We start from the raw sequence: 9,356 nt of genomic DNA, 5'->3' as shown, positions 1-9,356 counted from the left end.
CATTCTTACACGTTCAATGATTGGGATCATAGTGGCTTTGTTCATTTCTGAGACGAACTTTATCTGATGTCCGCGCCCAAGAGAAATTAATCGGAGGTCATCATAATGATCACGATGTAGTTTAACTAAAATTTATTCTATGCTTTATTAAGCGCTAAGCGCATGCGCAAGCGCTTATTAGGGAGTCTTCATAAACAGGAAGTCATCCAATCAACGACTCCTATCGGCATTATGTTCTTCTAAACATAGCACCTCAGATATTCCGATAAGCGCATTTTCTAAAAATAGCACCGCTGTAGTGATCTAGCGCAGTGCTATCATATCTTAATTTTATGATGGATCTAGCGGTGAAGACCAGTAAAGTTGCTTGCACTTTTTTCTTAACAATGTTTAACATTAAAAAATGAGTTGGTGTACATGAATACCGGTTATACGCCAGTATGAATGTACTATTGTACATGTATTAGTATTTGTTTTTGTCATCACTTTTACGTACCGTATTCGATGATGGGCCACATCGATAGAAATATGATTTTGCGCGATAGCAACAGATTACTTGAGTTGTTTGCATATTCATGCTCCAAAGATCGTAATCAATCTGATCAAAGTCTGGGCATGAAAATAATTACTCAGCACCTAGGTGAAGGTATTCTTTAAGTAGTTAAATTACGCTCATGTCAAACGATAATTTTTTTTTAACATTTTGAGACACATAAGATCGACATTAAATTCTGAAAAAGTGTATGTAAGTAAAACTGTGACAATTGTTGAAAAAGAGCATACTTATTCACCAGAGTTCTATTAACTAACTTAGCTTTGCGCTTTTCAGTACTGTAAGTACTTTGATTATTTATTATGTACAGAATTATGTTACAAATAAGAAAACGACTGGGCGAATTTTAACTTAGACGACAATGACTTTTAATGAACACAACATGATGGATAAAACAAATCATATACCATCACAAACCAAGAAAGAAACTAAGTCTTTCTATATTCCAGTGGCTGACTCTCAGCTTTTTTTTAAAAAGCTAATCTTGTTATAAAGACTTGCAGAATAAGCGAAATACTCCAGATATTTAATAAAAATCTCGAACCCGATCTAAAACGCGTTGACAAAGTCAAACCAGACGGTTTTAGTTTTTAGGGCATTTTTACAGTGATATGAGAAAAGTCTGATAATTCCTGTTAATTTTAAGAAATAAAGTTCGTCATTTTTCAACCTCGTTCGGTATAATATAATTTACTGATAATTTTTTCCGTTAAGGAGGAACACATGGGCGAAGGATAAAAAAGAGGTATTCTGCATGTACATGTACACAACATTGTTATTGTGTACTCGGATTAAACCGAAAATCCTTCGTTACATTGTATTTGGGTATAATTTTCACATGTTCTCAGGCGAATATTCATTTATTTTTATCTGTCTAAAGACAATAATTTCAGTTGATAGAGAAATGCTTTTATTTCATCGTTTTTCCCCATCCTTTTGATTTACACGTTTGCTTTGTACACAAAAGCGTGTGTTCATATACATGTACCGCTGTTTCTACGCGCTATCGATATGATCAGGGAGAACATGATATTCTCCAGCAATTTATTTTTATGAAAACACTCAATGAAAACATATTAGGTGAAAATATATATACCGATAGTATCTTAATATCTTATTAGTATATACCTGTTTAATTGCAATGTAACCAAGCGTAACGATCGCTTGCCAGGACTTTTTTGAATATAATTTATAACCGTTATTAAAACAACTCGTCAGCTGAGCGGACCTATGATTTAAACAGTAAAATAGGGAAATTCCAGAGTTCGAAGTGTATTTATTTTGGGCGCTCTTCCACATAAACAAATAAGACCGCATTTACGCGTACTTACATGCATGTACCAGTAATTCGTATCATGGGAAAATTAAGTTTATTAGATGAAATAAAACAAAAGCATAAGGTTAATCTTCCTAAACAACACGTTTTTAAAACAATCTCTAATATAACTGACGGTATAAAATAACAAAGAAATAACGGGATTGTGTAAATTTGTATTTAATTTAGAATGAGAACAAATCTTAACCTGTTAAATCATTTATAAAACATACTTGAATTCGTTTCCCAGACACTAATTGTCGTGCACTTCACATGCACTGACCAAGAGGTCACAAGTTTGAAATGTATGGCTTCTCATTGCGTGAGTTTTGTCAACACATGTCGGAGTAAACTATCTAAGCCAATTGATTCCCAAAGAAAACTGCATAGGAAGTTTTTTTTTGTACACTTTTTAACGGGTAAAATTCATTCGACGCTCGATAGAATTTTCAAATACAAGTGAAATACTTAGGTTACTTGCGTCCGAACTAGTATTTTGTATGCAATAATATTGTAAGTTAGGAAGAAAATAATACAAACTCAAAAGTAGTTAACTTTATTTTCGATTTTCCTGACAATTAAAAATGTGACCTCTACGTACAATCATCGTGATAATTATATACATGCTGTTTAATGTTCATGAAAGAAATAGCAACTCGTTAAATAATAACATTAGAGAGATAAATAAACTGTTTCTTTAATACGCAAACAAAGTGGTCTTTTCGGCATTCGAAATGCATTGAATTTGAAGTCAGTTAAGACTAGTTGATTAAAACGAGCGAGTGATAAACAGTAAGACGAAATAATATGAAAGATTCTGAATGATTTTAAAGTAATTTTTCACAAAGCGCAATTATCTCGATATCGAGAAATACAATGTTTATAAAAATAAAATTAATATGCAACTTTCTTGTAATTCAGCGAATAAAATATAAATTGAAATGTACTAGCGACTTAACCAAAGATATTATAAAATAATCTGAAAGATTCAACATATTTATCCACTCATCACTTAGTTTACAAAATGTATTTGGAAAGGCCATTCTATGGTTTGTTTTGTGTATGACCTTAGGTCGCTGGATCACACGCCGATTGATCCCCTGTGACCTCCTCTGCCACGCGCTATCGAGGGAGGGGTTACATAATTGTAAACACACAAGGTAAATGTAAAAGGCGTGTACTTAATGGCTGTGAATGGTCTATGTTTAAAGTTTTGTTTTATTTTCTAACTTTATTGTTTGTTTTTATATGATAAGAAGAAAAGGTTATCTTTTTTCCCTGTTAAGTAGACTGGTTTATCCAAATTTGAAAACAAACGAAATAAAAGGGAAAGTTGTCAGTAAATAATTTAGAAATAAAGCTCTGAACACTTCAAGAACCCGATTCTAAAGAATATTAGCATCTAATGTAGCTAGGTTTATTATTTATAGTAAGTTTATTTTAATTACACGCATGAAGAGCTCTTGTTTACTTGCTGAATGAAAACGCTTACCTGTATATGTGTTATGCTTCTAGCTCATTTAGAACACAAGACTCAAACAAAATAACGTTTTCTTGAGATCAGTAAGATGTTAACTAACAACTTTAATTACGGCAGCTTTTTCGAAATATTTCGATGTAAATGTATTGTTGCGTGAACAGACAAAAACAGCGATTAAAATTCAAAATGATTTTTATGCACCAGTGTTTGGAATTAAGATTATAAAAGATCGGTAAAGTAGTCGTACTGATTCGATATAATTAAAAACATAACTTTCCATTAATTAACAGCTCTTTGTACAAAATTGACATTATACGCGATCACAAATACTACCTTTGTTTATGGCCACAGGTGGCTAGTACACTGGTGACCTCGATCAAAGGCGTGGGATTCGCGCGTTGGGTTACATAACTAAACATCGAGCTGAACATGGAGACCGTAATATGCATACAGCTAATGATCGTGAATTATTCAATGCATACAGTTTAAAATCACTTACAAAGTTTGTTGTAATAATAAACGTAGAAAGATAGATTTAATATTCTCCGCTTTTGAACACTATTAATCTAATTTAAAAAAGAAAAGAAAGACTAGTTGTAATAAATAATTTAATAGTGAACCATAAACCACGTTTCAAACCTTATTAAAAAGAAAATTAACATTAAATACCGCAGGGTATATTATTGATAGCAAGTCTGTTTAAGTTATACACATGAAGAGGTCTGATTTCCTTGCCGAATGAAAAACGTTACCTGTTTACCTGGCCAGCTTTCTAATACGTATTACGCAATACCCATGGTATACTCGAACAAAACAACATTTTCATTAGATCAAAAAGGTGTAAAAGAACAATTTTGTTCCCAAGATCCAGATCGAAATATTTACCGTTTTTGAGTTATAAAGCAAAAACTTTTAAGGGCCCAAGATCCCTAATCATAGGGGCCAACCCTTTTAAATAGTATAATATGAAAGCCCTTGTAATTATGCACAACTTTTGTTCTACATGTCTTAGCAAAATATTTCTAGTTTTCAAGATATAAAGGAAAATATGTCAATTTTTTTGCTGTTTTCCGCGTTCTAACTTTTGACCCCTCTCTAGCGCCATTTTTAATGCAAAAATCAAAAAACAAAAACCGATGTGCACAACTTCAATGCTTCCTCTTTTCAATTTCAAAGGGTTTTGTGCTCCAATTATAACCATTTCTGAGCCTTTGTCTGGAAATCGGAGGCATGAAAAAGTCAATCAAAGGGGAATAACTCGTGAACAGAAGGTAATTTCCGAATTGTATTACGGTATTCTGACAGTGTTTTGTAAAGTCTAAAAGCTCTGAAAATTTGAACAAAATCTGTTTAAAAATGAGGAAGATATGAAGCGTCAAAGTTGGCGTCTAGGGAAAAAAAAAAAGAATAATCTTAATCATCACAATCAGTAGAAGGTCTTCCGTTGGAAACGGAAGACCTTAATAATCTTAACCATCAGAATCAGTAGAAGGTCTTCCGTTGGAAACGAAAGACCTTAATAATCTTAACCATCAGAATCAGTAGAAGGTCTTCCGCCTGGAGCGGAAGACCTTAATTAAATCTCAATTATGACAAAATTTTCTTTGATATTTCATAGAACATTAACGTATATTTTACATAAAAATGTCTATAAATCAAAATATTTCACAAAGATTGAAATCATTCGTCTATGAAATAGCATATGTACACCAAAGAGGCCAAAACGATTAATTCTTCATACTAAAACACAATTTTTCCATATGAGTGAGTCTGTGCTCCATTTTTCCTGAAAGATTATACTCAAAGTATGCGTAAAGTATGCGTCTCGAAGGGAAACTTACTTACTTACTTAGTGCCCGTGACGCCTTTGGCGTATAGGGCAGTAACGAGGGTTCTCCATCCTTGTCTATCACTGGCTAGCTTTTGGAGTGTGCCCCAGCTTCTCTTTTGTTCTTTAAGTTCGGCTTCCACTGTCCGCCGCCAGGTGACTTTGGGCCTTCCTCTCTTCCGTTTTCCTTCTGGTGTCCAGAAGAGAGCTGTCTTTATGATGCTGTCCGGGTCCCTTCTGAGTACATGGCCAAGCCAGTTCCAGCGTCTTCTGATGATGATTGTGGCCATGTCCTCTTGCTGGCACCTGTTGAGAAGTCTTGATTTGAGATGGTATTGGGCCAAAATATTCTTAAGATCCTTCTCAGGGACTTTGTATGAAATGTTGACAGCTTGTTCAGGTCGCTCTCTGTCATTCTCCAACACTCTGATCCATACAAAAGGATAGGTAGAATGCAGCTTTTGTATAGTTCCAGCTTTGTTCTTGTTGTGTACTGACTTGATCTCCAAACAGTATGTAGGTTGTTAAAAGCTGCTCTTGCCTTGGATAGTCTCTCTTTGATGTTGGTCTCTGCTCCACCATCTGTTGTTACTTTGCTACCCAAGTATGTAAAGGTGTTGGTGCATGGAAGGATGTGATTTTTCACTTTGACCACTTGTGGGTTGTTTACATTTAGGGTCATGACCTCTGTTTTTTTGGTGTTTATCTTCAGTCCAATGCTTCCTGCATATTTGTGTAGCCTGCTGATTTTGTCTTGAATGTGCTGGTGGGAGTGGGAGAATAAGGCTATATCATCAGCAAAGTCCAGGTCTTCTAGTGTTGTAAATGTACCCCATCTGATGCCTCTCTGAATGTCAGATGTTGTATTCTTCATGACCCAGTCAATGGCTATGATGAATAGTGTTAATGACATTACACAGCCTTGACGGACTCCTGTTTTAACGTCAAACTCGATGCTGCTGTTTCCAACTCTGCATCTGAAGTTGACATAAAAACTCTTGATGATATCTATTAGATGTTGTGGGATGCCATATGACCGCACAATTCTCCAGAGACTGTCTCTATGAATGCTGTCGAAGGCTTTTTCGAAATCAGTAAAATTAATATATAACTGTCGTTGCCATTCTGTACACTGTTCAATGATGTTTCTTGTGTAAATATTTGATCAATACATCCTCTCCCTGGCCTAAATCCTGCTTGTTCTTTACGCAGTTTGACATCTACAGCTATGGATATCCTTCTGATGATGATTTTAGCCATGATCTTACTTGGGATGGAAAGCAGTGTTATTCCTCGCCAATTGTTGCAGTCGTTTAGGTTGCCTTTCTTTAGTATTTTAATGATGACTCCATGGTTCCACTCATCTGGTATGGTGTTTCTTTCCCAGATGTCATGGAATATTGGCTGTAAAATTGTGGCTGTAAGAAGTTGATCTGTTTTGAACAATTCTGCATTTAAATTTTCATATCCAGGGGATTTTCCATTTTTTAGACTTTGTATTGCAGAGACAATTTCTGGAATTTGTGGTGGTTCAATGCTTATGTTTAGGTCATTTGCTGGATAACTGATGTCAGGTTCATGAGTTGGAGGTGGTCTGTTTAAGATTTCCTTAAAATGCTCTGTCCATCGTTCCTCCATCTCTTGTTCTGATGACAGCAACTTTCCTGTTTTGTCCTTGACAGGTAGATTGGGAGATGGTCTATTCCTGCCACTCAGTGCCTTGGTTATTTTGTAAAGGTTTCCTTGTTCTCCTCTGTTGGCTGCCTCTTCTGCTTTTGTTGCTAGGTCATCTATGTGTGCTCTCTTGTCTGCACGTAGAGCCTTTTTCACTTCCTTCTCTATTTCACTGTATTCCCTTTGATGTCTCTCTTTAAGTCTCAGAGATTTGGCCTCATTTACTTTCTTTTTGGCATCTCTTCTTGAGTCAATCATTATCCACGTTCTAGGCATTATCCAGTCTTTACTCCTATGCTTCTGCCTATAACCAATACATTTCTCACCAGTTTCAGTGTAGATGTTGCTAATTTTTTCCCACTTTTTGTCGATTGATGTTACATGTATGTTGTCCTCTGGTTCCAAATTTTGTAATATATCGAACTTATTCTTGAGCATGATGTTGAATTCATGTCGTACCTTGATGTCTTTAAGTTTATCCACATCAAATTTCTTTCTTGCCATGTTCTTTCTCTCTGTGCTACGCAGTTTTAGTTTGATAGTTGCTGTTACCAGGTGGTGATCGCTATCAACATCGGCACCTCTCTTCACCCTCACATCCAATAATGATCGTCTCCATTTTCCATTTATCATGATGTGGTCAATTTGATTTTTGTCTCTCATGTTTGGAGAGTGCCAGGTTAACTTATGAATGTTTTGGTGGGGGAATAGTGTTCCTCCAATTACATATAGTTGGTGGTGGTACAAAACTCTACAAGTCTCTCTCCATTTTCATTCATGCTTCCACAACCATGTCGTCCCATTGCCCTATTGTATAGTTCATTATCTGCTCCGACTTTAGCATTCATATTACCCATGATGATCTTAATATCGTGGTCTGGTGTGTTGTCTAGTTCTTGCTGTAGTTGTTCATAAAAAGCATTTTTATGTTCTTCATCTGCATCGTTAGTGGGTGCATAACACTGGAATAATGTCATGTTGACTTGCTTTCCTCTAAGCCGTACTGTTAGCAATCTACTGTTGATTGGCTTCCATTCCATTAAAGACTTCTCAGTTCCCTTTTTGAGAATAACTGCAACCCCTTCATGATGTAGTCCATCTTCTCGACCAGAATACAGTAATGTTTCACCTGTTGTTGTACGTATTTTCCCAGAATCAGTCCATCTGCTTTCACTGACTCCCAGCATGTGCAGGTTGTATCTTCTCATCTCGGCTGTTACTTGTGCTAATTTACCGATTGCATACATAGTACGTACATTCCAGAATCCTATTTTGATCTTAGTCTTGGCCGTGTTAAGGGCCTCCCTTTTCGTGTTGGTAGTTCCCCAATGGCTTTCACTACCTACAATCATACTGGTTCCAGTGCAGGTCCCAGAGAGGCTCTCATTCACAGGTATAGAGATATTCCTCGTTACTGTTTCCGTAACAATACTTTTTTATGAGTTAGGGTTGTTAGCCCTAAGCTCAACCCCCTGGACTCGGAGGGCCAGTGGTTTTCTGTCAGGGTATCCTTCCCTTAGCCACGGGTTCCAGTTATTTCAAGGCGCCGGACACTCGCCTTTTGCCACTGCCACTTAGCTACTAAAGCATTTCCAGGGTCACCACGAGGAGGTGTGGCATGTGACTTGCTGGCAGAACCTATTAGAGACGGTGGGCATTAACTCAAGGTTTTAAGTGGTGAGACCTAGTGGCATAAGTATCACCCCTTGAGACCCGAACCAGCATTTGACCCCCTCGAAGGGAAAAAGTCACGATTATTATTATTGCCTGGGTTCGAACATTAAGAATATCACATTTTTTATATAATCATAGAATGATTTTTTTTTTGTCGAAAGAATTTTTCGCAGATTTCTCAGATTGATTTAAAAATTCAAAAGTAAAAGAGGAGAGATAAAATATAACAGTCAAACTGGTCGATTGAAATTTGTAGGGACACCAAAAATTATCGATGCTGTGTGCAACACGATATCTGAAAATGCCAGATTTACACTGAAAGACATTGCTAAGACACTAAACATTTCATCATCACAACATTTTATAGAATTCTGATAAAGGAAATGATTATAATAATGTTTCTATATCAGATAGGTGCCTTATTTTCTTACAAATGCCTCAGAGAAAATACGCGTTAAATTATTTAAAAGCGTGAAAATATTTTAACAAAATAGAAGATTACATAAACTTGTGTGATGGATGACGAAACATGGGTGCAGTTTCTATAGCCGAAAGGAAGATCAAAAATAAAAAGTGGAATCAAAGAAAAACTTGTCTTATTATTTACAAGGCTCCAAATATGTTTTTCTAGTTTTTGTTTTTTTCTAGAGGTCCAGTAAAACATGTAAATACACCCAAATGAAGGATCATCAATGGTAACGTATAGGTTCAAATTTCACTTAGAAAAGTTATTTTACAGATTTTCTGCAAAGGAAGTCCAAATACCGGTCCCAAGGGTAATTTTTCCTTTACCATGACAACGCTGTTGCAAATAAGCATAAAGAAATAAATG

Source organism: Saccostrea echinata, unplaced genomic scaffold (genome assembly GCF_033153115.1).
Source record: "Saccostrea echinata isolate AGI-Se365-2 ecotype Australia unplaced genomic scaffold, CSIRO_AGI_Sech_v1 ptg000062l, whole genome shotgun sequence".
In the NCBI taxonomy this organism is placed as follows: domain Eukaryota; kingdom Metazoa; phylum Mollusca; class Bivalvia; order Ostreida; family Ostreidae; genus Saccostrea; species Saccostrea echinata.
The sequence above is the reverse complement of the archived record's forward strand: the minus strand, read 5'-3'. Positions refer to the sequence as shown.